Source organism: Cydia splendana, chromosome 6, assembly GCF_910591565.1.
Source record: "Cydia splendana chromosome 6, ilCydSple1.2, whole genome shotgun sequence".
Classification (NCBI taxonomy): Eukaryota; Metazoa; Arthropoda; class Insecta; order Lepidoptera; family Tortricidae; genus Cydia; species Cydia splendana.
In genome coordinates this window covers 4511458-4521047 of record NC_085965.1, presented here as the reverse complement: position 1 = coordinate 4521047, position 9590 = coordinate 4511458, and the positions used below count along the sequence as shown (strand labels likewise).

Sequence of the window (9590 nt, the reverse complement as noted above, 5' to 3'; positions counted from 1 at the left end):
TAGGCCTGGTGGCCAAAGTTAACCAACTTATTTGAATATTAATTTAGGAAAACGCGAAAGAAGGCTTGAGAAGTTGAGACTAACTGCAACTTACATCTTACACCTTGCACTAATATGCACTTTGCAGAAATAAATAAGAAATGCAGTAGAACCTCGATAGCAAGAATCTCTTTTGTTTCTTTCTAATTTGCTGGCTTTACGATCTTAAGCATCTAGCTCGTGTGTGATGCCTAATGACATCCAAAACGATTTTTCAAATCAGAATCGGCCTCTTTGCCTTAATATTTTGGGCCGGCAATGTACTTTGCACACGGCATGCTACATTGTAGGTACGTTCCGGACGGGACGGAAAAAATATGTTACGTGGCGACCTTAACCCTTTATATCGCATAACCACACTCACATGATTGATAATTTTCAGTGACCTCTATTATTATAATAATATAAGGGCGACAGCTGGCAACTACAGTTGCCAAAAGCATGTGAGTGGGTAAGCGTGCCAGGTGCAAAATTGAACCCTATCACTTTGAAATAAAGTTCAATATCAGGTGGGAAATATATTCCCTCTACCTTACAAAGGCTTAAGTGAGTTTTATTCGCATTACTATGCGCAGGATCTCCGCTACATCAGCTGATCAATGTCAACGATTGTCCACTAACTTGCGTTCAATGCCGGCTATTGTAATCGCTCGAATTTATATGTCCTGCAATGCCATCGCCATAGCATTTACGATATGCGGTAAACAATAAAATTAAATATAGATCTTCCTGAATATTTTATTATGAATTAACGATTAAACAATGATTATATTTATCTTAACCCGCGACTTCTTCCGGGAAGTCATCAAATTTCCTTTTAATCCAAACTTTTAATCCTCTTTTTTCTCATTACGGATAATTTCGAAACAATAAAGTTTTTAATGCATTTTTACAGGTTAAAAACTGTATGTGTACATTCATATCGAAATACTGCTACACTGTCAATGTACTTAATAAAATCGATATACTAATCATTACTGACATGTTTAAATGTATTTAAAATTTTCATATAGGTATATGGTACAAAAACAAGTCAAAAAGCAATAAATAAAAATAACTTAAAATTACAATTAAACTAAATACAAACTATTCTAAAATAAAATAAAACTAAACTAAACTAAATCTAAAAAAGGCCCCAGTGGCAAGGTCCCCAAGATGCTGGCTGCGTTACCCCGCTGAACTGCCAGGCTGAAGCGTTGAGCGAGGTAACTGCCAGCTGAATGTATTAACTTAAAGTGATAAATTAAAACATAATCAATTAGCGGTTTAGGCTCCATTAGGTTGCCCCAGACCCGGTTCAGACGATATAAATTATATAGTACAAGAAAACTAAACACTTCACTTGATTATTTGCACGTTTTGTAATCATTTAATAAACGTAAATATTTAAATGGTCGCAAACCAGTTTGAGCATGAAATAAAAACTTCAATTGAAACCAAGTTGTTTTAAGTTTTTATTCTGTTTTTTTGTCGTATCGCTTATAACAGCGAGATGGAAAGACAACAAGGCCGTATATTTTTTTTTTATAAAAGGAAAACGAGAGGTTATTCTCGAGTTTCGTGCAAGTGGATTTTATCGAAGGCGATAAAAAATAAATGTTTGTTCTGAGTTGACAACATCAGCTTATAAATAAAGTATCCATTTGTATCGCCATAACTACTCCTTACTCTCCTTCCTTCCTTCCACACGTCGCATATTCAATCACTCTACCACACCGAATGAGTGGGAAAGGTATGGTAGAGCGCTGACTGAATATAATAAACAAATCAGGAAGGCAAAAAGGAAGTCCTGGAGAAGGTTTTGTGAAGAGATTGCCCAAACTCACAAAGGAGCACGAATTCACAAAATACTCTCCAAGACACCAACCAACTACCTCGGTCTTCTTAAAAGACCAGATGGCACTTTTACGAACACAGAAGAGGAAACTCTAGACCTGCTCAGAGGCACCCACTTCCCCGGTTCGTACACAACCAGTAACACACAGTTATGCGCCCAAAGGAATAATCAAATCCACAGGGCACGCAATATAGACTGGAATTTGGCAACTAACATCTTTAGACCAAACAAAATTAAATGGGCTTTGGGAAAATTTAAACCATTTAAATCGGCGGGAGAAGACGGAGTGTTTCCAGCGCTTTTACAGCAAGGACAGGACCTCCTCCTCCCGCATCTGGTCAGAATATTCCGAGCAAGTTTTGCGTGGGGAATTATACCAGATCAATGGACTAGGGGGCTGTCCATAAATTACGTCATCGATTTTTGACGATTTTTGACCCCCCCCCCCTATAATCATCCAAAAATCATGCTTTAAATGACCCCATTTCCTCCTACTTCATGCTACCGTCATCCGATGTCCAGACCCCCCCCCCCTAATTTGAAATGACGTAATTTATGAATAGCCCCTAGGGTCAAGGTACGATTTATACCAAAAGCAGGGAAAAAGGACTATTCACAGCCTAAATCCTTCAGACCCATTAGTCTAACATCGTTCTTACTCAAAACGATGGAAAGAATCATTGATCAGCACTGCACATTAGAGCGAAATACCTGGTGGAGAGACCACTAAGCGTAAACCAACATGCTTACCAAAAGGGAAAATCAACGGAGACTGCCCTACTCGACCTGGTTGACAAGGTGCAAAAAACCCTAGAGGAAAAGCAAACCGCTCTATGTGCGTTCCTTGATGTTGAAGGTGCTTTCGACAACACGCCCACAGAGACCATACTCAATGGTATGACATCAAAGGGAGTAGACGAAATCACCACCAGATGGGTACATAGCATGCTCTCGAACAGAGTAGCCACTTTGACCATGAATAATATAGAGCATGCATTTTATACCACTAGAGGGTGCCCACAAGGAGGCGTTCTATCCCCACTATTATGGACCCTAGCGGTGGACCAACTTCTTGCAATCATGTCAGGCCAAGACTTTGACACACAAGGATATGCCGACGACCTTGTAGTTATCGTCAAAGGCCCTTGCCTCAGCACCATATCCAACCTAATGCAAGGAGCTCTAAACACAATATTCAAATGGTGTAGAGAAAATGACTTGTCCATTAATCCGAGCAAGACTGTAATAGTACCATTCACAAGGAAACGGAAGCTCGATAAACTAATAAAACCAAGACTTAATGGACAAATAATACCGTTCTCGGAAGAGGTCAAGTATCTAGGGGTCACTTTTGACCAAAAGTTAACTTGGAACCCTCACCTGAGAAACATTATGCAAAAAGCGAAAATGGCCATGTGGTCATGCTGTCGAATGGCAGGAGCAAGATGGGGCTTAAGACCCAAAATTGCTATGTGGTTATACACAGCGGTAGTGAGGCCAATTGTCACCTACGCCTCCGCAGTCTGGTGTAACAAAACCAACCAAAAGACAGCAATAGACACTCTAAACAGCCTGCAACGCACGGCTTGTTTAACAGCAACAGGCGCCTTCTCCTCGACACCGGGAGCGGCCCTAGATGCACTGCTAGACATCATACCACTCCACCTGCAGGTGCAAAAGGAGGCCAAGCAGTGCGTCTACAGAATATGCACGCTAAACAGGCCAAAATGGCGCTCTCAGGCATTAGCCAATCTAAAGGCCTGGGTCTTTGCAAATAGAACCCTTAGCATGCCCACTGATGACACGCACACCGAATGTCATCTCACCAAACTGTACACAGTAGAAATACCTCCTAGAGACAAATGGACCAACAACCAAATGTACGTCGAAGAGGGAAGCCACGTTTGGTATACAGATGGTTCCAAAAAAGGCAATGATGTAGGATGTGGGATCTATGGTGAGAGACCTAAGCTCAGAGCTAGCGTCAGCATGGGCACACAGGCCTCAATCTTCCAGGCAGAAGTCTTCGCCATCAACAAATGCGCGGAGATCAACCTGGATAGAAACCTAAGACACCAGCATATCTACATCAACTCAGATAGCCAGGCTGCTCTGCTGGCACTAGAATCCCTTGAGTCAAACTCAAAACTAGTCCAGAACTGTAAAACAAACCTAAATGCACTGGCTAACTCCAACAAGGTCACACTTAGACGGGTACCAGGGCACTCCGACATTAACGGAAACGAAGAAGCGGACGAACTTGCTAGAAAGGGCGCAGACACACCCCTGGTCGGCCCAGAACCGTTCTGTGGAATCACAAAACGGGATGCATATTCTCTGCTCAGTAAGTTAGAAAAAACGAGAGCAACCGAGTGGTGGAAGTTCGCTAAAGGACAAGAACACTCGAAAGCTCTAATCAAAGGGTTCAACAGCAGAACTGCTAAGGAGCTTTTAGGACTCAAAAGGCACAAAACCTGCGCGGTGACCAGAATACTGACTGGACACTGTAAGTTGAATAAACATATGTTTCAAATTGGGAAGAAACAAGATGCGACATGCAGGTTCTGTCAGGAGTCAGAGGAGACTGCAATGCACATTCTCTGCTCTTGTGGACCACTAATGTCAAAAAGAAGTACCTACCTAGGGCGACACGTAGTGCAACCCTATGAGGTACAGAACATTACGGCCCAAAGAATCTGGAACTTTCTGGATGCAACGGGCATTAGTAATGAACTTTAAAGGGCCGTCACAATAGATCAATGCTGGTCGATGCGACACTCAAAGGCCCACAACACCACAATAATAATACTCTCCTTAGTCCTTATGTTGAAGTAGGTTAGATTAAAGAAAAAAATACCAAATCACTACACTTTATAAAACAAAGTCCCCCGTTGCGTCTATCTGTTTGTGTGTTTTTATGTTCGCGATAAACTCAAAAAACTACTAAACATTTTATATACATCATTAAATACGAGTAATTACAGATAGTTAACATATATAGGTACTTAATATAATTTAATAACTATTATTGACAGTATATATTTATACATTTACAATTTTTTGTATTTACCACATAACATTTAAATTTAACATTTTAAATACTTAAGTATTACTTATTACAAAAAAAATTCGTCGTTTATTACAAAAAATATTTTACTTACATTGTAATAAACTAACTAAGCTAACTAACCTTCAATAATATCATAGAGTAATAAGTAAAGAAAGAGTGGTAACTCCATACAGTTTTCTTGCCAAAACGCGAGTTATTTCGTAGTCGACGTCTAGCGTCAAGTAGCGGAATTTATCAGTACCTACTGATAGTTGACAATATAGGTACCTATTGAGATCCCACGCAGTGCAAGTGTAATTTATACTTCATAATTTCATAGAAGTTTGATGTTTAAAATAGCACTCTACAAACAATTGTCAGGTTAAGTACCTTTTAGCACAATTTTATTATATAATCAACGTGGACCAACTTATTAGTTTACAATTCGTTAAACATTAATTTCACTTAAGAACTAAGAATTCTAAAACTATAAATTACAACTAAAGTTACACTTTAAACTCTCGCGTTTTGTACACATATTTAATTACACAAACGGGTCTACCGCGATATAATTTCATTGTTTTTACCTTTAATTCCGACGTTTCAGCTGAGTTGCACCAGCTGTGGTCACGGAAAGACGTCGGAATTAAAGGTAAAAACAATGAAATTATATCGCGGTAGACCCGTTTGTGTAATTAACTAAAGTGTATTTACTTACTAAACCTAATAAATTAACCTATAAAAACTAATCAAATTTAATAACCCACCCCGCATCGCCCCCGCCGCATAGGTGCCCATCACACTTGCTGCGTTACCGCGTTGAACCGCGATGGACAACCTCTGCGCTAGGAACGACCCGGAGCGGGGGTCGAGACCCCTCTGCTGCAGGCGACGCCCCAGCTCCCCGAGAAAAGTTTTCGCCTCCGCGCACCAACACCCCGATGTCTCCACAGCCAAGGCCTATTGAGATTAGTTTAAGTTATGGAAGTGCTAAATAGTTCGCGTTTTCCTTAATGGGCGCGTTGTAAATGTTGTAATGACAAAAACATTGTCGTGATGGCAAATTGACTGATTGCGAGATGATTGTCGCCGGTGGCAGTTTGCACGGCGCCGCGCCGCGGTCAGACGCGCAGGTTAAAAAAAATCCGCGCAAGCGCGGAGGCGGCGGAAAAACGCGGGAGCCGCGAATTATTGACAAGATGATTGTTTGTTTAATTTAAAAACATGTGAAACAATTAAAAAAAATAGATTGTGATGGTTATTAAGTTGGTTAAATAGTGTGCAATAAAATTTAAAATTAAGGTTAATTTAGTTAGTAGGTGTTTCTAAATACTAAGGTAAGTCTACCTTTTTTGTCATAGAAACAGATAAAATCCATTTAAGAACTTGTATAGGTACATAATATTTATTAACGGTTGACAAAATCTCATTTTACTCTTGACACAGTAATGGATATACTTATAAAATAAAGGTTTTTATAGCTGATTACGAAATTATATATTTTAATACAGGTAAAGGAAGATTTATTAAAATATGTTTTGCATAATATATTAGGATAACAAATGATCAATACAACACATTATAGGAAAATACCGATACAAAGGTATACCCTACCCTATTTACTAAATTAGTCCAAATATGAGCGTCTCACTGGTCACTGGGAAATCGCATTAATTATTATTTAATTTTATAATTAATTGTTCATTAAATGTACAATACCTATTATTGTTTATAACTTTTACTTGCAATTTAAATTTAATAAACAAGTTTGTCTACTTCTCTAAATTCTCCACCATACATAACCAGGGGTGCGAAACTCCTGACTTCGGCCAAACTCGGCTCCGCTCGGCTCAGCATTGCTCCAAGCAATTATTAGGGTTGGTACCACTTGACTTCGTTTTGCGTGCACGACCACAGATAAGATAATCACTTGAATTTTGACAACCCTAAATAGCCAGTGTCATATATTAGAAAGGGACAGCACGATTCGACCCTGAACCGCTGTCAAACTTCGGTTTTGTAGGAAGTTTCCTTTCTGTACGGTAGTACTATTATTTATTCTAATGCGGCTGCTAACGTCACCCATTTTATTAAGGGAATTTACAGTGACAGCACTGGCTTCCACGCAGCCAGTAATGCAGCTGCAGTTGCGATTCGAATGTCACCTTAACAGTATTAGAATAGAAAACTAGTTTGAATTTGGAATATATTACGCAAGAATGTAAACAATTGAATGAGTTTTCCAATGGCTGTTACGTTTGCTGCGTGGTGGGGCAGAATAGGTGAGCGCTTTAATCATGTCCTGTCGCGCGTGATAAACGCGATGACCATAACATGCCTGCAGTACGGTTATTATGGCTGTGTTTATCTACGTGACAGCGTGACAAGGGCAGAGGCTCTTTCAATAAACACGAGTGCAGCCTCGGATTAAGGATGACTCACGCTAGACCGGGCCGGGGCCGGGCCGGAGCTTCCGGTGCTTCGTTTTCTATGGAAAGCATAGAAATTGTCATAGAAAATGTCATACTGTCGGACGCCTCGGCCCGGCCCCGGCCCGGTCTAGCGTGAGTCATCCTTTATTGTAGTTAGCAGCAAAACGTAGTTTTCCTGTTCAACTCCTTGACCGCCAAAAACGTCCAAAGATGTCTTACAGTGTAATATGAATCTTCGTGCATTCTGTTAAGGCTTACAATGGCGCGTCTAATAGGCCTGGTGGCCAAAGTTAACTAACTTATTTGAATACCTATATGAGGAAAACGCGAAAGATGGCTTGAGACTAACCTGCAAGATTAGGTATAACTTACACTGCACTAATATGCACTTTGCAGTAATGAATAAGAAATGCAGTAGAACCTCGATAGCAAGAATCTCTTTTGTTCCTTTCCAATTTCCTGGCTTTACGCTCTTAAGCATCTAACACGTGTGAGATGCCTAATGACATCCAAAACGAATTTTTAAATCAGAATCGGCCGCTTTGCCTTAATATTTTGGGCCGCCAATGTACTTGCACTAGGGTTGAAAAAACCCGGAAAAATTCCCGTTTTTTTCTAAAAGCCATGTTTTTTTAAGTTATATTCGGAAAAAAACAATGTCACTTAGTTTATATATTTTTCCGAAAAATCTGAAATAAACGCACTTTGAAAAGAATTTGTTAATTTTTCCATTAATAATGAATCCATAGAGGTAACTACACCTGCTTAGTCGTGTGTTTTGTTATCTAAATGCTGGCTGGCGATCGTTTGTAAAATGTCTATTGACTTTGACCATACTTTGACGCTGTCGTTATAGTTTAAAAAAGTTTAGTTTCTTTCCCAATAAAACTGAATAATACGAAAAAAAAACTAAAATTTCAAAACGTCCTGAAGAAAACGATTTGATTTTTTCGAGAATTTTCAACCCTAACTTGCACACAGCGTGCTGAATTGTACGTTCCGGATGGGACGGAAAAAAATTGTTACGTAGCGACCCTTTATAAGGCATAAGCGTGTCAGGAATTATGCAAAATTTAACCCTAACACTTTGAAATAAAGTTCAATATCAGGTGGGAAATATATTCCCTCTACCTTACAAAGGCTTAAGTGAGTTTTATTCGCATCACTATGCGCAGGATCTCCGCTACATCAGCTGATCAATGTCAACGATTGTCCACTAACTTGCGTTCAATGCCGGCTATTGTAATCGCTCACATTTTTATAGCTCATGCAATGCCTTCGCCATCGCATTTACGATATCCGGTAAACAATAAAATTAAACATAGATCTTCCTCAATATTTTTTATGAACTAACGATTAAACAATAATTATATTTATCCTAACCCGCGACATCTTCCGGGAAGTCATCAAATTTCCTTTTAATCCAAACTTTTAATCCTCTTTTTATCTCATTACTTACGGAAAATTTCGGGACAAAAAGTTTCTTATGCATTTTACAGGTTAAAAACTGTATGTGTACATTAATATCGAAATACTGCTACACTGTCAATGTCCTTCATAAAATCGATATACTAATCATTACTGACATGTTTAAATGTATTGAAAATTTATTCATATATACACCGTGTTTTTTTTGATTTCCGTTAATTTCAAGGGTGCATTCCTGAGCTTAAATCAAGTAGCTTTCTCAAAGACACCGATGTTCTAATTAAGTCCATTTCGGAGATAATCCATAATTTATTTTTTTCCTATAAGGCCTCTACAAGCGTGTACACTTGCCTTAGGGCCGGCTTACATATTGATTAGTGTTTAGAATGAGTTCATACATTTACTACTAAACTTAAGTACAATCTCGGTCGATTGATGTACGAAATGACATTGATATGTCACAGATTTCAATTGTTTGGTTGAGTTAAATGTAATGCCCGTGTTACAACAACGCTATATGCTACATTAATTACTTTACAACACAACAATTACTTTTTAATTTTTTTTTTTTAATTAACTATGCCATTTAGTTCTTATAAACGTACTTAACTATACCCCGAAGTTAACGGAATTCTATAAAAACACGGTGCAAAAACAAGTCAAAAATCCATAAATAAAAATAACTTAAAATTACAATTAAACTAAATACAAACTTTTCTAAAATAAAATAAAACTAAACTAAACGAAATCTAAAAAAGGCCCCAGTTGGCAAGGTCGCCAAGATGCTGGCTGCGTTACCCCGCTG

At 38.8% G+C, this 9590-nt stretch overlaps 1 protein-coding gene across 1 annotated transcript in view; it reads left to right on the top strand.

Annotated features, from left to right (window-relative positions):
* Nucleotides 1–6036: 6036 nt before the first annotated feature.
* Nucleotides 6037–9590, top strand: part of LOC134791293 (sodium-independent sulfate anion transporter-like) — a 46317-nt gene continuing 42763 nt past the window's right edge. Inside the window, exon 1 of the mRNA XM_063762296.1 lies at nt 6037–6262. The gene's annotated coding sequence lies outside the window, so the exon portion shown is untranslated. The remainder of the gene's footprint in view (nt 6263–9590) is intronic.